The sequence below is a fragment of the Pleurodeles waltl genome, unplaced genomic scaffold, assembly GCF_031143425.1.
Source record: "Pleurodeles waltl isolate 20211129_DDA unplaced genomic scaffold, aPleWal1.hap1.20221129 scaffold_39, whole genome shotgun sequence".
In the NCBI taxonomy this organism is placed as follows: Eukaryota; Metazoa; Chordata; class Amphibia; order Caudata; family Salamandridae; genus Pleurodeles; species Pleurodeles waltl.
The window spans coordinates 4,233,173-4,243,652 of NW_027150097.1; the positions used below are offsets into that span (position 1 = coordinate 4,233,173).

At 46.6% G+C, this 10,480-nt stretch overlaps 1 non-coding gene across 1 annotated transcript; it reads right to left on the reverse strand.

Moving 5' to 3' along the window:
- Window positions 1-8,488: 8,488 nt before the first annotated feature.
- TRNAT-UGU (transfer RNA threonine (anticodon UGU)) lies at window positions 8,489-8,561 on the reverse strand. The gene has a single exon. It is a non-coding gene; the product is annotated as a tRNA-Thr (tRNA).
- Window positions 8,562-10,480: the final 1,919 nt, after the last annotated feature.

The following is a 10,480-nucleotide window of genomic DNA, read 5'->3' on the forward strand; positions in this document are numbered from 1 at the left end:
AAGTCACATATATGTCTAACCTTTACCTGGTAAAGGTTGGGTGCTAAGTTACTTAGTGTGTGGGCACCCTGGCACTAGCCAAGGTGCCCCCACATTGTTCAGGGCAAATTCCCCGGACTTTGTGAGTGCGGGGACACCATTACACGCGTGCACTATACATAGGTCACTACCTATGTATGGCGTCACAATGGTAACTCCGAACATGGCCATGGAACATGTCTAAGATCATGGAATTGTCACCCCAATGCCATTCTGGCATTGGGGAGACAATTCCATGATCCCCCGAGTCTCTAGCAAAGACCCGGGTACTTCCAAACAACCTTTCCCGGGGTTTCACTGCAGCTGCTGCTGCTGCCAACCCCTCAGCAGGTTTCTGCCCTCCTGGGGTCCAGCCAGGCTTGGCCCAGGAAGGCAGAACAAAGGACGTCCTCAGAGGGAGGGTGTTACACCCTCTCCCTTTGGAAAAAGGTGTCAGGGCTGGGGAGGTGTAGCCTCCCCCAGCCTCTGGAAATGCTTTGATGGGCACAGATGGTGCCCATCTCTGCATAAGCCAGTCTACACCGGTTCAGGGATCCCCCAGCCCTGCTCTGGCGCGAAACTGGACAAAGGAAAGAGGAGTGACCACTCCCCTGACCTGCACCTCCCCTGGGAGGTGCCCAGAGCTCCTCCAGTGTGCTCCACACCTCTGCCATCTTGGAAACAGAGATGCTGCTGGCACACTGGACTGCTCTGAGTGGCCAGTGCCAGCAGGTGACGTCAGAGACTCCTTCTGATAGGCTCTTACCTGTGTTGCTAGCCAATCCTCATTCCTAAGTAGCCAAACCTCCTTTTCTGGCTATTTAGGGTCTCTGCTTTGGGGAATTCTTTAGATAATGAATGCAAGAGCTAATCAGAGTTCCTCTGCATCTCTCTCTTCACCTTCTGCCAAGGAATGGACCGCTGACTGCTCTGGACGCCTGCAAAACTGCAACAAAGTAGCAAAGACGACTACTGCAACCTTGTATCGCTGATCCTGCGGCCTTCTCGACTGTTTTCCTGGTGGTGCATGCTGTGGGGGTAGTCTGCCTCCTCTCTGCACTAGAAGCTCCAAAGAAATCTCCCATGGGTCGACGGAATCTTCCCCCTGCAACCGCAGGCACCAAAAGACTGCATCACCGGTCCTCTGGGTCCCCTCTCAGCACGACGAGCGTGGTCCCTGGAACTCAGTAACTCGGTCCAAGTGACTCCCACAGGTCAGTGACTCTTCAGTCCAAGTTTGGTGGAGGTAAGTCCTTGCCTCCCCACGCTAGACTGCATTGCTGGGTACTGTGTGATTTGCAGCTGCTCCGGCTCCTGTGCACTCTTCCAGGATTTCCTTTGTGCACAGCCAAGCCTGGGTCCCTGACACTCTAACCTGCAGTGCACGACCTCCTGAGTTGTCCTCCTGCGTTGTGGGACCTTCTTTTGTGACTTCGGGTGAGCTCCGGTTCACTCTTCTTTTTAGTGCCGGTTCTTGCACTTCTGCGGGTGCTGCTTGCTTCTGAGTGGGCTCTTTGTCTTGCTGGACGCCCCCTCTGTCTCCTCACACAATTGGTGACATCCTGGTCCCTCCTGGGCCACAGCAGCATCCAAAAACCCTAACCGCAATCCTCGCAGCTAGCAAGGCTTGTTTGCGGTCTTTCTGCACAGGAACACCTCTGCAAGCTTCTTCACGACGTGGGACATCCATCCTCCAAAGGGGAAGTTCCTAGTCCTCTTCGTTCTTGCAGAATCCACGGCTTCTACCATCCGGTGGCAGCTTCTTTGCAACCTCAGCTGGCATTTGTTGGGCATCTGCCCACTCCCGACTTGAGTGTGACTCTTGGACTTGGTCCCCTTGCTCCACAGGTACTCTCGTCTGGAAATCCATTGTTGTTGCATTGCTGGTGTTGGTCTTCCTTGCAGAATTCCCCTATCACGACTTCTGTGCTCTCTGGGGAACTTAGGTGCACTTTACACCTACTTTTCAGGGTCTTGGGGTGGGCTATTTTTCTAACCCTCACTGTTTTCTTACAGTCCCAGCGACCCTCTACCAGCTCACATAGGTTTGGGGTCCATTCGTGGTTCGCATTCCACTTTTGGAGTATATGGTTTGTGTTGCCCCTATCCCTATGTGTCCCCATTGCATCCTATTGTAACTATACATTGTTTGCACTGTTTTCTAATACTATTACTGCATATTTTGGTATTGTGTACATATATCTTGTGTATATTTGGCATCCTCATACTGAGGGTACTCACTGAGATACTTTGGCATATTGTCATAAAAATAAAGTACCTTTATTTTTAGTATATACGTGTATTGTGTTTTCTTATGATATTGTGCATATGACACCAGTGGTATAGTAGGAGCTTTGCATGTCTCCTAGTTCAACCTAAGCTGCTCTCCATAGCTACCTTCTATCAGCCAAAGCTGCTAGACACCTCTTCTCCACTAATAAGGGATACCTGGACCTGGTGCAGAGTGTAAGTACCCCTTGGTACCCACTACAAACCAGGCCAGCCTCCTACAGTGGTTTGGAATGGAGTGCGGTGGATTGGATTGGATTGGTATGTCGTGGATTAGACTGAATGGGGCAGATTAGCATGGGGTGAGGTGGGTGGATTGATGTGGATTGGAGTGGGGTGGATTGGAATGGGGTAAGTTGAGGTGTACTGCGCAATTATGTGTTAAAGTATAATTTCATAAATTACACATAAACAATGTTGCTTTGCAATATTTAGAACAAGATAATCATGATCTTTCGAGAACAGCTCCCACAAGCAAAAACAAAAGAAAACATGAGAGCAAAGTGAGAAAAAAGGACTTGGCAAAATAAAAGAAAGTTAACTTCAGAAAATAAATCTTTGCAATTTTGTGCGTCCTGCTAGGTACATTTTTGCCAGTCAGACGCCTTCTGTTTGCATGGCACTAAAAGTTAATATAAACAACAAAATACTACCTCAATCACGTAGGGAGCAGTGGACGATCACAGATTAAGTTGAATTAATCTGTGCTTGGTCCCTGCTCCATTGTAAGGAACAGATGTGAAGTTTGCAGGGAGCTTGTCAATTAGGCTGCAAAAAAGGGCACTGATGCCAACAAATGGTAAACAAGGTTTGGGCTCCAACCCCTTTTTTGTAAACAAAAGAGTCTTGCAAGTGAGACGTATGCGCTAGCGCATGCACTCGCAGGCTCGACCCAGGGAAAGGAAAGGAAAAGAGAAGGACCAGAAAGAGAAGGAAAGTGAAAGAGTAGGAAAGGGAAGGAAAGAAGGAAAGTGCTTTAAAGAAGGAAAGAAAAAAGCTAAGAAAACACAGGAATGAAAAAGAAAAGCAAACAAGGAAAGAAAGAAGGATAGTGAAAGAAAGAAAGAAGGAAAGCAAAAAGAAGAATGAAAAAAAGCGACAGAAAGAAAGAAGAGAGGAAAGCAAAAGAAAGAAGGATTAAGTGAAAAAAAAGAAAGAAAGAAAAAAGGAAGGAAACCAAAAGAAAGGAAACGAACAAGGAACAAGGAAAGCAAAAGAAAGGAAAGAAGGAAAAGGAAAGGAAAAGAAAGGAAATAGAATGAAATAGAGAGAATGAAGGAAAGAGAAAGAGGGAGAAGGAAAGTGAAAGAAGGAGAACAGAAAGAAAGAAAGGGGAAGAAAAGAGAAATGAATCAAAAAGAGGGCAAGAAAAAGAGACAAATAAAGGGAAATGTAAAGAAAAAAGAGACAAGGCAAGAATGGAAGAAGGAAAGAAAGAAAAAAGAAAGAAGGAAATAGATAGAAGGAAATAAATTAGCAAAGTGGAGCATCCTAGAGTGGCATAAAGTGGAGTGTCATAGAGAGGAGTAGAGTGGCCTAAAGCGAAGTGACATAGAGTGTCGTAAAGTTGAGTGAAGTGGTGTAGAGTGGTATGGAGAAGAGTGTCATAGAGTGGAGTGGCGTAGGCTGGAGTAGTGCCATAGAGTGGAGTACGATGGATTAAACCCAAATCTGTGACTGGGGGTGAGTGTTTGAAAAGTTTCAACACTCCGTCCATCATCCTTTTGTGTTGCCAAAGTAGACTGGAGTGGTGTCATAGAGTGGAGCACAGTGGAGTGGGATAGAGTGCAGTGTCATAGAGTGGAGTGGAGCGGCGTGGGATAGAGTGGAGTGTCATAGAGTGGAGTGGTGTGGGATAGAGTGGAGTGTCATAGAGTGGAGTGGAGTGGCGTGGGATAGAGTGGAGTGTCATAGAGTGGAGTACAGTGGAGTGGGATAGAGTGGAGTGTCATAGAGTGGAGTGGAGTGGCGTGGGATAGAGTGGAGTGTCATAGAGTGGAGTGGAGTGGCGTGGGATAGAGTGGAGTGTCATAGAGTGGAGTACAGTGGAGTGGGATAGAGTGGAGTGTCATAGAGTGGAGTGGAGTATAGTGGAATAGAGAAGACTGGCTTAGGGTGGTGTAGAGGGAAGTGCATAGAGTAGAATACAGTGTCATATCATGAAGTGTTGTAGAGTCTCGTAGAATGTCGTAGATTGACATAGAGTGGATAAGAACAGAGTAGAGCACAGTGGAGTGGGATAGAGTAGAGTGTCATAGAGTGGAGTACAGTGGCGTGGGATAGAGTGGAGTGTCATAGAGTGGAGTGGAGTATAGTGGAATAGAGAAGACTGGCTTAGGGTGGTGTAGAGGGAAGTGCATAGAGTAGAATACAGTGTCATATCATGAAGTGTTGTAGAGTCTCGTAGAATGTAGATTGACGTAGAGTGAATAAGAACAGAGTAGAGTGGAGTAGAGAAGTGTGGCCCTAAGGGGGTTGGAGTAGGGTGGCATGCATTGAGTGGAGTGGAGTACAGTGGTGTGGACTGACGTAGAGTACCATGGAGTACAGGGGAGTAGAGTGTGTGTAGGAGGCTAGCCTGGCTTATAGTGGGTACCTGATGGTACTTACACTGTGTGCCAGGTCCAGTTATCCCTTATAGTACATTAGTAGTATTCTAGCAGCTTAGGCGGATAGAGGTAGCTATAGCAGAGCAGCTTAGGCTGAACTAGGGGACATGCAAAGCTCCTACTATACCACTTATATCAAATAGCACTATATCACAAGAAACACAATACTCAGGGTTACTAAAAATAAAAGTACTTTATTTTAGTGACAATATGCCAAAAGTATCTCAGAGGATATACTCCCTTAGGAGGTATTAAAATACACAAATATACACACAAACCAAAATCAGGTAAATAAACAGTTAGAAAAATAGTGCAAACACTGTAGAACACAATAGAAGGCAATAGGAGACAATAGGCCTAGGGGCAACACAAACCATATACTCCAAAAGTGGAATGCGAACCATGAATGGACCCCAGGCCTAGTGTAGTGTGTAGAGGGTCACTGGGAGTGTAAGAAAACACTAAGGGTGTCCAAGATACCCCACCCCAGGCGTTTCAGAAATCTGAGCACGGCGGTCATCTCAACACAACAAAAGAGGGTCCCACAAAGCCGGTGGTCAATTCAGCGAGTTGAGCAATGCAGGACGGAGTACTGGGGACCTGGGCTATGCTGTGCACAAAGGAATTCTTGCAAAAGTGCACAGAAGCCCTAGCAGCTGCAGATCACGCAGTACACAGGATTACTGTCTGGCGTGGGGAGGTAAGGACTTACCTCCACCAAATTTGGACAGAAGGACCACTGGACTGTCGGGGTCCCTTGGATCCAGCTCCTGTGTTCCAGGGACCACGCTCGTCGAGATGAGAGGGGACCCAGAGGACCGGTGATGCAGAAGTTTGGTGCCTGCGTTAGCAGGGGGAAGATTCCGTCGACCCACGGGAGATTTCTTCTTGGCTTCCAGTGTAGGGTGAAGGCAGACATCCCTCAGAGCATGCACAACCAGGAAACAGTCGAAAATGCCAGCAGGATTAGGCGCTACAATGTTGCTGGTAGTCTTCTTGCTACTTTGTTGCAGTTTTGCAGGCGTCCTGGAGCAGTCAGCGGTCGATCCTTGGCAGAAGTCAAAGAGGGAAATGCATAGGAACTCTGGTGAGCTTTTGCATTTGTTATCTGACGAGAAACCCACAGGAGAGACCCTAAATAGCCCTCAGTGGAGGATTGGCTACCTAACTAGGTAAGAGCCTATCAGGAGGGGTCTCTGACATCACCTGCTGGCACTGGCCACTCAGAGGTCTCCATTGTGCCCTCACACCTCTGCATTCAAGATGCAGAGGTCTGGGACACACTGGAGGAGCTCTGGGCACCACCCCTGGGGTGGTGATGGACAGGGGAGTGGTCACTCCCCTTTCCTTTGTCCAGTTTCGCACCAGAGCAGGGGCTGGGGGATCCCTGAACCGGTGTAGACGGGTTTATGCAAGGAGGGCCCCATCTGTGCCCTTCAGAGCATTCCCAGAGTCCAGGAAAGGCTACTCCTCTCAGGCCCTTAACTCCTATTTCCAAAGGGAGAGGGTGTAACACCCTCTCTCAGAAGAAATCCTTTATTCTGCCTTCCTGGGACTGGGACTGGGCTGCCCAGACACCAGGAGGGCAGAAGCCTGTCTGTGAGTTGGCAGCAGCGGTAGCTGCAGAGAAAACCCCAGAGAGCTGGTTTGGCAGTACCCGGGGTCCATGCTGGAGCCCCGGGATGCATGGGATTGGCACCCCAATACCAGATTTGGCTTGGGGGGACAATTTCATGATCTTAGACATGTTCGGAGTTACCATTGTGAAGCTACATATAGGTATTGACCTATATGTAGTGCACGCATGTAATGGTGTCCACGCACTCACAAAGTCCGGGGAAATTGCCCTGAACAATGCGGGGGCACCTTGGCTAGTGCCAGGGTGCCCTCACACTTAGTAACTTTGCACCTAAACTTCACCAAGTGAGGGTTAGACATAGAGGTGACTTATAAGTTACTTCAGTGCAGTGTAAAATGGCTGTGAAATAACGTGGACGTTATTTCATTCAGGCTGCAGTGGCAGGCCTGTGTAAGAATTGTCTGAGCTCCCTATGGGTGGCAAAAGAAATGCTGCAGCCCATAGGGATCTCCTGCAACCCCAATACCCTTGGTACATAGGTACCATATGCTAGGGAATTATAAGGGTGTTCCAGTGTGCCAATTAGAATTGGTGAAAATGGTCACTTGCCGGCAGTGACAATTTAAAAGAAAGAGAGAGCATAAGCACTGAGGTTCTGGTTAGCAGAGCATCAGTGACACAGTTAGCCACCACACAGGGAACACATATAGGCCACAAACTATGAGCACTGGGGTCCTGGCTAGCAGGATCCCATTGAGACTGTAAAAACACCCACAACAGGCCAAAAGTGGGGGTAACAAGGCTAGAAAGAGGCTACCTTCCTACAGTGTGGTAGAGTGGAATGATATATCGTAGATTGGATTTGAGTAAAGTGACAAAGCACGGAGTGTTGTAGAATGGAGTGGCGTAGAGTGGAGTTTGCATGGTGCGGTACTGCACTGCCATTACTGACAAAACATTTTCACTTGAAATGACCATCACATTTATACAGACATATTGTTTCACTGATAAAGCCATACCACACACAAATAATAATGGTTGGAAGTGGCATCACGTAGTGTTTTGATTTGTTTTGATTGTCTTAAAATATGTGTTTCATGCACACTTTAGTATTATAGAAAAGTGTGCTTCATTTATGCTTTACTAATTCTGATATGTTCTGAAAATATTGCATAGTTAATTTGTAGAGATTTTAATGTTGTGTGCTAGAAAGAAGGTGATGGCAAGCAAGTAAAATAAATTTGTACCGAAAGATGTCATGGCACTAGCCAAACCTAGTAGCTCTGACAGAGGCAGAGAGAGCAAATGAAAAGGAAGAGAAAACCCTACAAAGAATCAGAGAGGAAAAAGCCACCCCTTTCACACACCCAGACAGTCAGATAAAGCTGCTGACTGAAAAGTAAATACCAAACTCCCTCAGATGACATTTGACCTCTGTCTTTGAATGCACAGCAAATGTGATATAGTAAGAACAACATGTATCGAAAGCGAGCACTGTGGAAGAATACAGTAAACAGAGTGTGCTCCACGTGATGAACAGACAGCCTAAAACTAATGAAGTCAACAAATAGAGAACAAGCAAATGTGTTATAAACAGCAAAGCCTTGCTAGGTCAGCTTTCTAAATGTCACCAAGATGTCTTTAGCAAACAGGCTAGGCTCCACAAGAAAGACTAACTGAAGCTAGACAGCGTAAAACAAGTAAAGCCAGTTCAAAGAAAACAAGCAAATGTAAGTTACAAGCGAATGGTAAGCAATGGGCGGAATGCACTCTAGGGCAGCTCTCCAATGTCCCAAGATGTCCTAGCAAACATTTGATCGATAAAAAGATTATTTCCCTTGGCAGATGTCAAGTTGAAACACACCTTTCCAGGAATACTTTATTTAAAGTGTTAACAAATGTGATTGAAATTTTTTTCATGGTTTTATGGTTTGTGTTAAACTTAGCAACCATGCCTCCCGAAAATAACACCCAGTGGTCAAAAAGGCGTGAAAGGCTCTAGTGAGATTTGAACTCACAACCCCTGGTTTACAAGACCAGTGCTCTAACCCCTGAGCTATGGAGCCAGGTGACAATATGAATGACACTGTAGTGCGTCATGAGGGAGCTCACCCGTGAGTGGACTCAGTGTTCTTGTTTTCCCCTGGCGGAGAGTCAGCATAGACACAGGCAGAGAGGTTTGCGTCAGCGGGGAGGAGGCAGAGAACAGGCCCTGCAGGATGTGAGCTCTGCTGTGTCCAGAGGCCGCTCCTTCTCACACTGAGTCACTCACAAGAGCCCCGCGCCCTGGTGTGTGCAGTGCACACTGGAAGCAGCGCCCCAGCCGCTGCCCCTTAACATGCACACACATGTCTATCCGCAGCGCCCCAGCCCCTGCTCCTTAACATGCACACACGTGTCTATCCGCAGCGCCCCAGCCGCTGCCCCTTAACATGCACACACGTGTCTATCTGCAGCGCCCCAGCCGCTGCCCCTTAACATGCACACACGTGTCTATCCGCAGCGCCCCAACCGCTGCCCCCTAACATCACACACGTGTCTATCCGCAGCGCCCAACCCCTGCTCCTTAACATGCACACACGTGTCTATCCTTAACATGCACACACGTGTCTATCCTTAACATTGATAACGCGTCCAGCTTTTATAAATTACCTGTATCTGGACACGTTGGAGGTCGGTGAATCTTTTAACCGAGTCGGGCTCTCCTCATCCTCAATAGTCGAGACACTCAGATCAATAATCAATAACTGTTGTAATCGGTAATCAGTACTCAATTAATAGATCAATATAACACATCAGAAATCAATAACAGTTGGTATTTCGGCGCACCATGACCTTTCAGTCATGAATAACCACACCAGTTTATTAAAAGTTAGTGAATTTATTTCCCTATATTAACAAAGCTAGCACAATATATATATGTCTCAAGACCAATTGATATATGTATATGAACATTACTAGCTGTCCATAACGGCGGAAGAAACGCAATCTACGCAAAATCTGAATTATGATACACTCTGTTATAGCAATGCAAATCACTAATGTGACTAACTGTATTTGACTAAATGCATACATTCGGTCAGCATAACAAGATTTCAATTCTTCATGATACATTGAATGAATACCTCGACTAACCTCTAATTAGCATTGGCATGTGGGACTTCATGCAAAATGAATTTAGTCAACACAAATTTGGAAAACTTCTAGTTAGGATCCTATCAAAATAGCAGTTGGTACCTAAAAGGAAAAACACAATGCATAATACATTTATCCTTTCATATTTACCAAATACAATCAGCATTCAAGAAAAGTCTTCGTCCTTCAGGTACCGGTTGATCAGCATGGGGCAAATTTCAGAGGGGCAAAGTTAAGGGCAAGCTTCCTTTCAACGGCAAGGAGAATAGGGCAAAGTTACTGCATGGGCAAGACGGGGGCAAATCAAAGTTAAAGTCTCTAGGGTGAGAATTCTTAAAGTCTCTTTCTCTCAGATAGAGAAAAGGGCATCAGGGTGTCGTCCAAAACGGAGTCTGGCATCAGGCTTCAAACTGGCATCGAGGAAAAATGGCTGACTTCTCTTTGTCCGGTGGGTTTAAGTAAGAAACATTCCAAATTCTGTAGGGTCTTCCATTGGAGGGTTCATAGGTTGGCTTCAAATTGTCCAATCAAAAATTGTCTTTTACTAGCGCCCATTTATGCATACACTGTCCTTGGAGCCTTGGAACACAAATTGTATCATGGTTTGCCAATTATTTTACTATCTGTACCTCCATTGTCCGCACCTGCAGAGACTGACCTTGTATCAAAGGGGATGAAACCGGCCTAGTACGAAACCTTGGAGATAAGTGTACCAGCCAGTTTCTACTGGAAAAATACAACTTCAAGCAAGAATGTGTCTATCCGCAGCGCCCCAGCTCCTGCTCCTGAACATGCACACACGTGTCTATCCAACATGCACACACGTGTCTATCCTTAACATGCACACACG